Source organism: Podarcis gaigeae (genome assembly GCF_964106915.1).
Source record: "Podarcis gaigeae genome assembly, chromosome: 3".
In the NCBI taxonomy this organism is placed as follows: Eukaryota; Metazoa; Chordata; class Lepidosauria; order Squamata; family Lacertidae; genus Podarcis; species Podarcis gaigeae.
Genome location: NC_139680.1, coordinates 121,568,355 through 121,580,452, shown reverse-complemented (window position 1 = coordinate 121,580,452; position 12,098 = coordinate 121,568,355). Strand labels below are relative to the sequence as shown.

General features: G+C 50.9%; 1 protein-coding gene across 3 annotated transcripts in view; it reads right to left on the bottom strand.

The window, feature by feature from the left end:
• DTNB (dystrobrevin beta) overlaps window positions 1–12,098 on the bottom strand; it is a 97,350-nt gene that overhangs the window by 42,951 nt on the left and 42,301 nt on the right. The window lies entirely within an intron of this gene.

Genomic DNA, 12,098 nt, shown 5'->3' with positions numbered 1-12,098 from the left:
AGTCCATTCTTCTTCAATTATAAAATTCTTCACGATGTTATAAACTTCAATCACGTTGCCTCTGACTCCCCTTTTCTCTCACCTAAGAAGTCCCAGGCACTGCAACTTTTCCTGACAGGCGAGCTGCAGTCTCCCCTGGATCATCTCAGTGTCCCTTTTCCGAACCTTTTCCAACTCGACAATCTCCTTTCGGAGGGGAGCTGACCCAACTGAACACAGCACTCAAAGTGTGGCTGCATCATAGACTGGTATAACAGCAGGATGATGTTGGCAGTCCAATTTTCAATTCCTTTCCTAATGATCCTTTGTATGGCGCTTGCCTTCTCCACAGATGCCACACACTGGGGCGACATCGTCATCAATCTACTGTATTTTCCGCTCTATAAGACACACTTTCCCCCTCCTAAAAAGTAAAGGGAAATGTGTGCGTGCATCTTATGGAGCGAATGCAGGCTGCGCAGCTATCCCAGAAGCCAGAACAGCAAGAGGGATCACTGCGCAGCGATCCCTCTCGCTGTCCTGGCTTCTGGGATTCAGAATATTTTTTTTCTTGTTTTCCTCTTCCAAAAACTAGGCGCGTCTTATGGAGCGAAAAACACGGTATCTGTTACAACTGCCTTTCATTTCAGCAGCTTGGAGGCGGCTCACAAACAAATAAAAGCCAACTGTGAAATGACGAGAATACAACCGAGCGCCTTCTACCTTGCTTGTGTGCAAGCTGTCCCTGGCATTGCCAGTCATTCAAGTGCTCAACAAACACACATGTCAAGTCCTGTCCTGCACATTACCAGCTGCACATTTTCAACTTGCCAGCTGCACAATTTTTCTCCCGCTTCCACATTTTGTGTCTAGCTGCATGCTACCAAAAAGCAACAACAAAATCCCTGCCGTCAGCAGACCAAGCCTCTTTCTGCTCCCTCTATTAGGCAACTGTTCAGTCCAGTTCCTCTCAAAGGGTCACAGGCCAGTCGCTACCTTGCGCAAGGGAGAGAGGGAAGCACAGCTGTTTGCAGAGTGAGTAGCCAGGTGCAGATGCTCACTTGCCCTTCTGGGACTGGAGCAAGGACATCAGAAGAGGTTGCTGGATCAGGCCAAAGACCCACCTAGTCCAGCACTCTGTTCTCACAGAGGCCAACCAGATGCACCCATGGGAAGTTCGCAAGCAGAACCTGAGCAGCATAAGAGCACCCTTCTTCCATCCTGTGGTTTCCACCAAACACACAAGGCTCAGAACATTCAATAGGCAACCAGAAACCAGCTTGTCTGCAGCTGCCTCAAGCTGTCACTCAGCAATGCTTGAAATAATAATAATAATAATTGTCAAATTTTATTGTCAATGTACAACCTATGTACAACTGTTAACAGAGAAATCTGAGGGCTCCCTTGGACGAAAACCAAGGACACCAGATGTTACATCATGTTTACACCATGAAAAAGGAGGTCTGGTGGCAGGAATCTGAGCATCCTGGACCCTGCCCCATGGTTCCCCTTGCCCTCCACCAAACACCCATCAAGTGTAACAAAAATTTACATTTCTCTGTTTCCCAGCCAAGTTCATCACATCCTTTTGTCTTCATCTGGGTTTGTTATTTCTGGAATGGCTACCTGTCTGGCACTCAGGTATCAGGAGGCCAGGGATTATCCCACAGGCAGAGGGGCTGCTGAGTAGCTGAGCTCACATGTCTATAGGAATTTCTGAAGTTTTCCCAGCGAGCCAGTACATTTATCAGTGAATTCTTCAAAGGCCCTTTGAATAGATAGGAAGAAACTGTGATGAAGTGTTTTGTGGGGACAAATCACAAAAGTGATTGTGCTGGTTTTGGTAGTGAGCTGCATGTGCATGATATCTGCTGGAGGGGCAACCCCCCCCCAACCTATAAATAAATTCCTGCAACACTATGAAATTAACCGAACCTCCCCACCACCCCAAACACTCAATCTTGTTGCACTCTGTGTGCTTGTCAAACAACATCCTTCTCTTTCCCCACCCCAGTGGTCCCCAAGATCTGCAAGAATCCCAGGCAGCAGGGAGAAAGCCCTTCTTCGGCAGGCTAGACCCTCTCGCTGTCCCACATCTCTTGCTGAAGCAACTGCACTAAGGGAAGCAGAATTAAAAATAAAAAAAACAGGGAGGGGGCAATGTGCTTTTGTACTCTGCTGCCTTCAATTTCCAATTTGTAGCAAAATAATGCTGCTGTGGTGTAGGGAAGGATGGGTGTGTGTGTGGAGGAATTATTTCCTTGCTCCAGTTGGTATGGGGGCCTATAAAAATGAAAACATAGTCAAAAGGGGGCCGTGTCACACACTTATCACTAAGCCCCTGCCTCTGCCCCATGGAAGGGTACAAAGACTAATCCGTTTGTGATGGCCTGGGACTTGGGCTTGGGACTTGGGCTCCGACTCAGTGGAGTCTCAGTCCGCACCGGATCCTTTGCCTCAGGCATTACCTGAACCAAGTCTGGGGCCTGATCCTGAAGGGTCCCAGTCTGCACAGGTTCCCCTGCAACAAGCACCAGCTGGGCCGAGTCCGGGGCCTGAGCCTGCCCTGGCTCCAGATGTGGGGATGACCTCGTTGCCTCCAGCTGGGCCATCACTTACAGCTGCTCCACTACCGGTTGGGTCAGGGGAGGCTGAGGCGGCCCCCGGGTCTAGTAACCCACCGATGTTTCCTGAGCTGCAAAGAAGGAGAGACCTGAGTACTCGCAGGAGGAGTGCTCGCCTTTGGGCAAAACAGGGAGGTGAGTCGCCGGGGGATCAGGACCGGCCGTTACCCCAACAAAGATAAAAGGCTGTTGGACCCCGCCCCAGGTTGCGAGAGCAACATTGCTGCTTGCTAGAACCTGCCTGAGACCCTGTGCCTGACCTTGCCTGGTTTCCTGCCTCAGCCCTGTTGGACTAACTCCTCGCAGAATCCTTGGACTCTGGACCGGACCTGGACCGCGTTTCACGGGTTACGCCTGGGCCCAGCTCACCGTCAAAGACTCTTTCCTTGGACTTTTTAAAGCAGAGATTGGGTGGCCATCTGTCATGGATGCTTTAGCTGAGATCCCTGCATTACAGGGGGTTGGACTAAATGACCCTTGGGATCCCAGTTCTATGATTCGATGAGTGTGCAACTGGCTACTTGGCTGAGCTGAATGGCAGGACCCCTCAGCCAGCAGCAGCCTTGAGAAGAGAACAGAAGAGCAGCCCAGCCTCTGAGCGATGGCTCCGTCTGTCCGTCCAGATTATCAAGCCTACTGCAAGTTTGCCCTGGCGTGGCAATGAAGGTGCCCACACACAGAACCCAGGGTTGGATGACACTGCTGCCAAGAGGTTAGAAATTGGTGCTGGATATTTCTAACACACAAAAAAGAAAATGAAAATGAGGAGAGAGAAAGAGATTAGAGAAAAGAAAGCCTATGAAACACTGCACTCGGGGCAGTTTTTAGTAACCCGGAGGCAGCAAATTTTGGTGGGGAGGGGAGGGAAAACCAGTTTTTTCTCTTTCCTCCCGCTTCAGCTTCCCTTGCCCAGCTCAGTGGTGGCAGCACTCCTCCTGACCTCATTTTTGTCTCAAAGGATGAGAGGAGGCAAAGAAGCACTTTTGCCTTTCCAAAGACAACTTCCTTTTGCTCTTTGCAGAGACACGTCAGAGACACCCAGAGACTCCACAGGATCCCTCATCGCCGGTGGCTCTACTTGCTGGGCCAGAACAGCACCAGGCAAGAAGGTGGCAAGATGGCAGAGGCTTTCTGCGCCTGCCACTGCCAGCGTCTCAAAGCACGCGGTGGCATTTCCCTCCTGAATTAGTCGGAGCATGAATTATATACAGAAAGCTCTGGCGGCAGAGGCAAAACTGAGCATGCTGTTCCAGGGAGGGGAGGCGGGAACAGATCAAATGTGGATGCACTTACAAACAGGAGCAGAACAGGTGCATGCAAGCTAATGCAACCCTTGGCTGCAGGAGCAGGAGAGTGCCCAGTGCCAGGAAGCAAGAATTCACCTCTCTGCTCTGCACTCACGATGGCACCAAGGCACTCAGGGGGAACAGACTGCTTCATTCTCCATCACAGCATGTCACGTGGCTTCCTGCTGAAACCCTCTAATTTCTGATACCGCAAATGATCCTTGCACCGTAGCGCAAGAGCGCCCCTCCAGGTGGCAACAGGGGCAGTGGGTTCGAGTCATGATCCCTGAGAAGAAGCCCTGGACAGGGTGGTCAGGGCTGAATGAGGGCTGGGAGGAGCTGCGGGTTGGTGGCCGTGCAGAGGGACCCAGCAGGTTATGGGAGGCTGTACGTGTGCCTTGTGAAATGTTAATAATAACAATAATAATAAATTATACCCCGGGCATCTGGCTGGGTGTCCCCAGCCACTCTGGGCGGCTCCCAACAGAATATTAAAAACACAATAAAACATCAAACTTTAAAAGCTTCCCTAAACACGTCTGCCTTCAGATGTCTTCTAAAAGTCAGATAGTTGTTTATTTCCTTGACATCTGATGGGAGGTGTTCCACAGGGTGGGTGCCACCACTGAGAAGGCCCTCTGCATGGTTCACTGTAACTTGGCTTCTCGCAGGGAGCGAACTGCCAGAAGGCCCTCGGAGCTGGACCTCAGTGTCCGGGCTGAACGATGGGGGTGGAGACTCTCCTGGACTGAGCCGTTTAGGGCTTTCAAGGTCAGCACCAACACTTTGAATTGTGCTCGGAAATGTACTGGGAGACAATGTAGGTCTTTAAAGACTGGTATTATGTGGTCCCAGTCACCAGTCTGGCTCCCACATTCAGGATTAGTTGTAGTTTCTGGGTCACCTTCAAAGGTAGCCCCACACAGAGCGCATGGCACTATTCCAAGCAGGAGATAACCAGAGCATGCACCACTCTGGTGAGACAGTCTGTGGGCAGGGAGGGTCTCATCCTGCGTACCAGATGGAGCTGGTAGACAGTCGCCCTGGACACAGAATTGACCTGCGCCTCCATGGACAGCTGTGAGTCCAAAATGACTCCCAGGCTGTGCACCTGCATTGTGGGGTTGGACTAGATGACCCTTGGGGTTCCCTTCCAGCTCTATGAAGGGGTCACAGTGGGCAAGGAATCCAAGCCAAGGGAGGGACCCAGTGGGTTGCTGCCACGTCATCCCTCCCTGGTCCTTCCTACTGCCCAAGGCGCCCAGTGCCAGCCTTGCCTCCAGCCATGGGGCCCTCTCCCATGCCACCAGAGCCTGCCCCTCCCTCAGTCTCCATTGCCAAGTCCCCACCCACTCGGGAGGCTTCAGGCACCCAGGCTGGATTCAACCCTGTGCTGTTGCCTAGGAGATGGAGATGCTTACGTGAGCAGGTAGCTCAGGCCCACACACCTGAAGGAGTTCAAGTCTGCTTGCCCCATCCAAATAAACATGCCACTTGCTGCGCTGAAATTGCCCCCCCCCCCATTGAAAGGGGAGCCCGGGGGGAGCGTGTCCCTTGTCCGGCCAATGTCCTAGCACCTGTTGTGCCATCAAACACTTGCCTGCCTCACTTACAGAAACACTGCAGAGTCAGGAGGGAGCCCTGGGGTCATCTAGTCATTGGCTGCCCTGCCAATCGCTATGGGGCACGGAAACAGGCAGTGGGTCAGCAGAGCCCCCAGACAGAGCACCAAGACCATTCTGCATCTCATACGTTGGGGGGTTTTATATCTGTGCAACGCACAAACACATACACCCCTCAAACAGACAGCCTAAGGGTAACGTCACTTACAAGACTCTTTCCAGGAAATTAGAGCGACCTCATTTCAAGAAATTATTACATTCTGCTTTATATTAATTGCTGCTGCCTTTATTAATGCTTTTATATTTCTGAGGAGTGTGCATTATGTCTTTCAAGCGGCAACCTTTTAAAATGATTTTTTTTTGCGTGCACAGGCTTGAAGGGGCAACTGTGCCCTAATCAGGTAACAAACATATAAAACTTGGGTCAAATTTAGAAGCCACCTTGGTGCCCTGGACTCCCCAGGTGTCATAATGGCTATTTCTCCAGATTCATTCCTTTCCCACAACTTCTGTTAGCCCAGCTGAAGGGGAGGGGGGAGGAGAGAGAGACATGGCTGTGGACCCCCCCCCCCGTAATATCAGGGAGGGAGAAGGCTGCTGCCCCTTATCCAAGCAACATGCCAGGAGGAGAGCGCAGATTCCCCGCTTCACCCTAAAGGGCCTGGATCATGGCCTCCTGCCACTCAGCCTGGCCAGAGGCTCTCCATCCATCTTTAGCCGTTTTGAGAGTCACATATGTCAGCCTCCCTTTTGATGGAACTCACCAGACTAGCTATATTTCATTGGAAAAGGGTGGCTGGGAGACTCTGGCTTTCAATTATAAAAAGAGCAGAAATCCTGTCTGAAAAGGGGGCATCAAAAAGGTGAGCATTAAACAGCAAATGCTAATCTACATTAATTAGAACAATGCCGCTCAAAACAGCGTGTTCTGGTGCTAAAACTTCTCAGTCAGCTTTATAAAATGCTCACATTTTTTTCTGGGGAAGGGGGAAAACATAGTTCAGGGGTGGAGAGGGAAGAAGAGCTTTCATGCATGAGAAGGTCTGGTACAGAAAAAGGCATCAGGAACCACAGAGGAGTGCTTAGATGTCATCGCTAGAGCAATTCTTCAGAGATCAATGGCAAACGTTAAGATAAATCTAGCCACCCTCAGGCTCCAGGAGTTCTTTCTGTCGGCCCCTGAACTTGCACGGCCGCAGTTTCAGATGTCTCTCCTCCCGCCCGGCACCCTGAACCCTTCCTGCTAAAGAGGCCACTTTGCAAAGGACCTTTGCTCTCGAAGCATCTCAAGGAGGTCTTGAGAACGACAGCAGCTCAGGAAGCAGCTGTCCCTTGCCCTGCTGTCGAAGGAGCCTCCTTCAAAGGCACCAGGCGAGAGAGAGAGCGCCAGAAAGCTGCCTCCTCCTTTGCACCTACAACCCCCTCCCACCCCATAGCAAAGAACCACAAAGAACTGCTGGAAAAGGTTGTTTCTTTTCATCCGCCTGGTTCTGAGAAGTTCACTCTGTGGCGGGAAAGGGCTCCCTGCAGTGCCCCAAACAAGTGCATGCAAAAGCCCTAAAGGAGAGAGAGAGAGAGAGAGAGAGAGAGAGAGAGAGAGAGAGAGAGAGAGAAGCAAAGACAGCAAACCTTCCCTGCTGGAGAGCAGGTGCCTCTGCCTTCCTTTGCCAAAGAGGCATCCAAAGAGGGCAGGAGCGTGGCCCAGCCCTCCTCCTCCTCCTCCTCCTCCTCCCTTGTCTCTAAGGAAACAGACGTGTCACGTGAGGATCTCCTGCCTGCCAGCCACTGGCTCTCTCTCTGTCTCTTGGGGAAGAGCAGGTACCCCCCAGGAAGGCCTCCCGGAGAGGCAGGTGTACACTCACCTGCACCTCCAGCTGCTCAAGGTGAGAGAGGCACCAGGACCTCCTCCCCGCTACCTGGCTCCAGCCAGAGGCAGCAGCTATTTTAAGCCGTCGCCTTGCCTCCCTGCATCTCCCCTTTCAAGCATCTCAGCAGCCTGGACAGCTCCTTCTTGAAGAATTCATAAAGCACACAGTTACACTGCTGCTTCTGAGCTGATACTGGGTTCTGGGTTGCCTTATTTTATTTTATTTTATTTTTTTGCTGACTCCCCCATCCCCGTCACAACCAGAATCTTCGTCAGGCAATACAGGAGTTTCCCCTTTCTGAAAAAGGGCACAGCAGATAACTGCAATGCCAGCAAAAAAACCCGCTTCGTTTTCAAAAGCCAGATTTCCTTGACAGCAGAGAAGCTTCTCGAAAGAAACACACCCTTGGGGCCTGGAGGAGGAGGAGGAGGAAGGAAGGAAGGGGAAGGAAGCAAGGAGAGCCAGCAGGCGCCGGATTGGAGGGAGGACAGTCACACGCACCCCCTGGGGAGACACGCTCACCCCAATTTTGAAAAGCAAACTCAAAACACAAGCTGGTCCTACAGGAATTGTGACTGGGCTGGTGCTAGGATGGAGAGGCCGAAGCGAGGCAAGGCAGGGCCTTCGAACAGGCCAACATTTGCACTGGGCAGGGCAGAAAGGTAGCCTAGCCTTGCCTGGGTGCAGAGCCCAGCTTCAGGCTTGCCAGCTGCACAGATGAACAAAAAAGGGCCCCCAAATCTCAGGTCCCAGAGCTAAGGAGGCCCCTGTTTGCAGGCACAAAAGCCAGGCAGATCCCACAGCCTCCCCAAAAGTCAAGCAGTTTGGCAGCTGCAGTTGCAGAAGGTTGGGGAAGGCTGCCTCAATGTATCACAGACAGACAGGGACTTGGAAGGGGCCACATAGGGGCCATCTAGTCCAACCCCCTGCAATGCAGGGATCTTTCACCCAGCCTGGGACTCGAACCCTTGCCTCTAAGATTCAGAGTCTCGTGCTCTACTCGCTGAGCCATCCTTCAGGGCTACATTACAGGGCAACTCTGAAATGAAGGGGGCAATTTGCATGAAAGGGAGGCTCTGCATGGGTTCTGCACCAACCAAGACAGCTTCAGACGAGGATTACACAAATTCATGGAGGAGAATAAGGCTCCTGGTGGACACGAACCGTGATGGCTCCACTCTGCCTCCACAGTCAGAGACAGCCAGGCCTCTGAATCCTGGTTCCTGGGAACCCCAGGAGGGGAGAGGGCTCTTGCGCTCAGATCCTGCCTATGGGTTTCCCTGTGGGGGCATCTGGTTGGCGACTGTGAGAACAGAATGCCGAACTGGAGGGTCCACTGCCTGATCCAGCAGGATCTTCTTCGTTCTTTAGACGTTAGCCAGAATAAGAATAAGAATTTATTATTTGTACCCCGCCCATCTGGCTGGGTCTCCCCAGCCACTCTGGGCGGCTTCCACAAAGACCAAAAATACACTAAGATGTCACACATTTAAAACATCCCTGAAGAGGGCTGCCTTCAGATGTCTTCTGAATGTCAGGTATTTGTTTATCTCTTTGACATCTGAAGGGAGCATGTTCCACAGGGCAGGTGCCACTACCGAGAAGGCCCTCTGTCTGGTTCCCTGTAACCTCACTTCTCGCAGGGAGGGAACCACCAGAAGGCCCTCGGAGCTGGACCTCAGTGTCCGGGCTGAATGATGGGGGTGGAGACGCTCCTTCAGGTATACAGGACCGAGGCCATTCAGGGCTTTCAAGGTCAGCACCAACACTTTGAATTGTGCTCGGAAACGTACTGGGAGCCAACGTAGGTCTTTCAGGACTGGTGTTATGTGGTCTCAGCGGCCGCTCCCATTCACCAGTCTAGCTGCCGCATTCTGGATTAGTTGTAGTTTCTGGGTCACCTTCAAACGTAGCCCCACGTAGAGCGCATTGCAGTAGTGCAAGCGGGAGATAACCAGAGCATGCACCACTTCTGGCGAGACAGTCTGCAGGCAGGGAGGGTCTCATGCTGCGTACCAGCTGGTAAACAGCTGCCTTGGACACAGAATTGATCTGCGCCTCCATGGACAGCTGTGAGTCCAAAATGATCCCAGGAGATCCCCCTCAGGTGGTGGCACATTTGAGCAGGGTGGGCAAGAGAGGGGCCTTCTCAGAGGGTGTGCCTCATTGTGGAGGAGTAGACATGCCCCCCTCTGCCCATGGCTTCCAATATAATAATAATAATAATAATAATAATAATAATAATAATAATAATTTATTTATTTATTTATACTCCGCCCATCTGGCTGGGCTTCCCCAGCAACTTTGGGTGGCTTCCAACAAAATATTAAAATACAGTAATGCATCAAACATTAAAAGCTTCCCTAAAGAGGGCTGCCTTTAGATGTCTTCTGTAAGTCTGGTAGTTGTTCTTCTCTTTGACATCTGGTGAGAGGGTGTTCCACAGGGTGGGCGCCACTACCAATGAGCCATTAAAAGCCATTTTGTCCCAGCAAAGCTTTTGCTATCAGGCGCCTATGTTTGGCTTTCCCAGTTGTAAAAGCCACCACTTAGGAGTCACAAATCATAAATAAAATTGTAGGGACCCTGAGGATCATCTAGCCCAACCCCCAGCAATGCAAGAATATGCAGGATCAAACCTGCAACCTTGGCATTATCAACAGCACACTCTGAGCTGGGGCAGAAATAGTATTTTAGAAAACGATGCCCATTGATTCAAAGCCAGCGCTAGAGAGGAACAAGGGGCAGCAGCTACCTCCATCCTGGGGGCCACAGCCAAAGAGGCCATGAAGCCAGATGGATCGTTGGCCTGATCTAGGAAAGCTGTTCTGGTTATTCCCCTTATCTTGCCTGCATCTTATCCAAAAGGGAGGGAGTGGCAAAACCCACAAAGAACAGTGACAGCCAGAGGGAAAGAGTCGGAAGGAAATGGAAATAAATAAATTAAGGTCTTATGTATATAATAAAGGTTCATAAATGTACCAAGCAAACACGTACATAGATATACAGGCCACATGTCTGAAGCTGCGCAGGAGAGCAGCCATGGAGCCATTTTGACTCCCAGGCTGATCAGGTGTTTTCTCTGCAAGGTCAAATGGAGGAGCCTCCCCATTGTCTTTTCCTTCACAAATCCTGTCTTAAGGGTATATCTGTGTTTGAATAGGGTGTGAGTCTGTGACATGGCCCAGGAACTAAGTACTTATCATTACAAAAGATTGGCCAGGTTCCCCAGGGTATCCAATCAAGTAAGCATTAACAGGTAACCCGCAAGACAGGAGGTAAACAACGCACTCAGATTTCTGCTGTAGACCGCCCTTGCTGTGATGTAGGTATGATGTTTCTGGGGGTGGTCTTTGACGCCAAGGTGGGCAATTTAAAATGTCTATATAAGGGCAGGCACACCTTTGTTCGGGGTCCTCCTCCTTCTCCTGCATGTGAGGGGAGCACCCTGTTGCAACAGATCAATAAAGATCAGGCTTACTAGCTGCTTTGCTTCTCAATATTCTCTGGTTGGCCTCTGTTTTTTCCTCCGACCGATGGAGAACCTACAAAGGACTCTATGAGGGCTCTTGTGTCCCCCATAAGGGAATAAGGGCAAATTTTCGTTTTTTACAAAACGAAAAGGGTGAGCTGTTTTTCCTGACCCAAATGCAGTTCAGGGTTTCTCCTCCTTTTTTCTTTTTTTTTTAAGGGTACCAGAAGATAAACATCTCTGATGCTCACTCTATCACATGGAGTAAAAGACTCCCACGACTAATTTAAACAAGAATCTGTAAGGCTCTGCAATTACACCGTAAAGTCTACACGAGATCTCATTAGAGATTTTTTTAAAAGCATGCAAACTCTAGAAGAAACATGAAGCTTCATGCTGAGCTTTCTCTTAGGAGGACGGGAAACGAAAGGTCAGTGTTGGCCTTAATGCTTTTAAAAAGCGGTGAGCCAGTGGCTGCAACACAGGACAGTCAAAAATGGGACAGTCACGTCCAGCTAGGAAGCTGGTCTAACCCATCTCTGAGGATTGCAGAGAAGCTGAAAGGGAGACAATACCAGGAGTGCAGTCCCTCTGCTGAACAAGGGGGACTGAGAACCAGCAAATCTATCCCAGGCACCTTTGCATTTTCCTTAGCTTTATCCTGCAAGATGTCCTGCATCTGGTATGTTCCACTGGCTGTGTGGTGGGGGGAATTTATATGCTGCCTTTGGTGCCTTACGGACAGGAAGGTGGGGTGGAAAGGATCAATAATTCTGCAGCCACCTCGGCTACCGGTGTGTTCCCTCTGTGTGCCTGTGGAGCCAGGCAAGGCAGGGAACAGCTCTACAGACTCCCGTGTCTGATTCTCCACCAGCCCTCCTTGCCGGCTTCTCTCTGCCCACTTCCTGCCTCCCCTCCGTGCTGTGGAAGGAGATGCCATTTTGCTTCCTGGCAGGAACCGGCTGGCGAGGCAGAGAGGAGGAGAACTTACCTGCAGCCATCCGTCACGGCTGGATTTGCTTTGCGATCATTACACAAGTCCATTCGGGGCCTAATACGCACCAGCCAGAACAAGAAGCTGCATCAGAAGGAAAACGTTTGTGTGCTAATTGCTTTCCCAAATTACCGCTCCGTACTCGGGAGTCCTCGCAATTTGGAGTGTTGCTTTAATGTCAAAATTGCCCGCTCCTTTTAATTTTCTTTTCCTCCCAGAATTAACGCTTGAAGCTTTATGGTAAATAGCAATC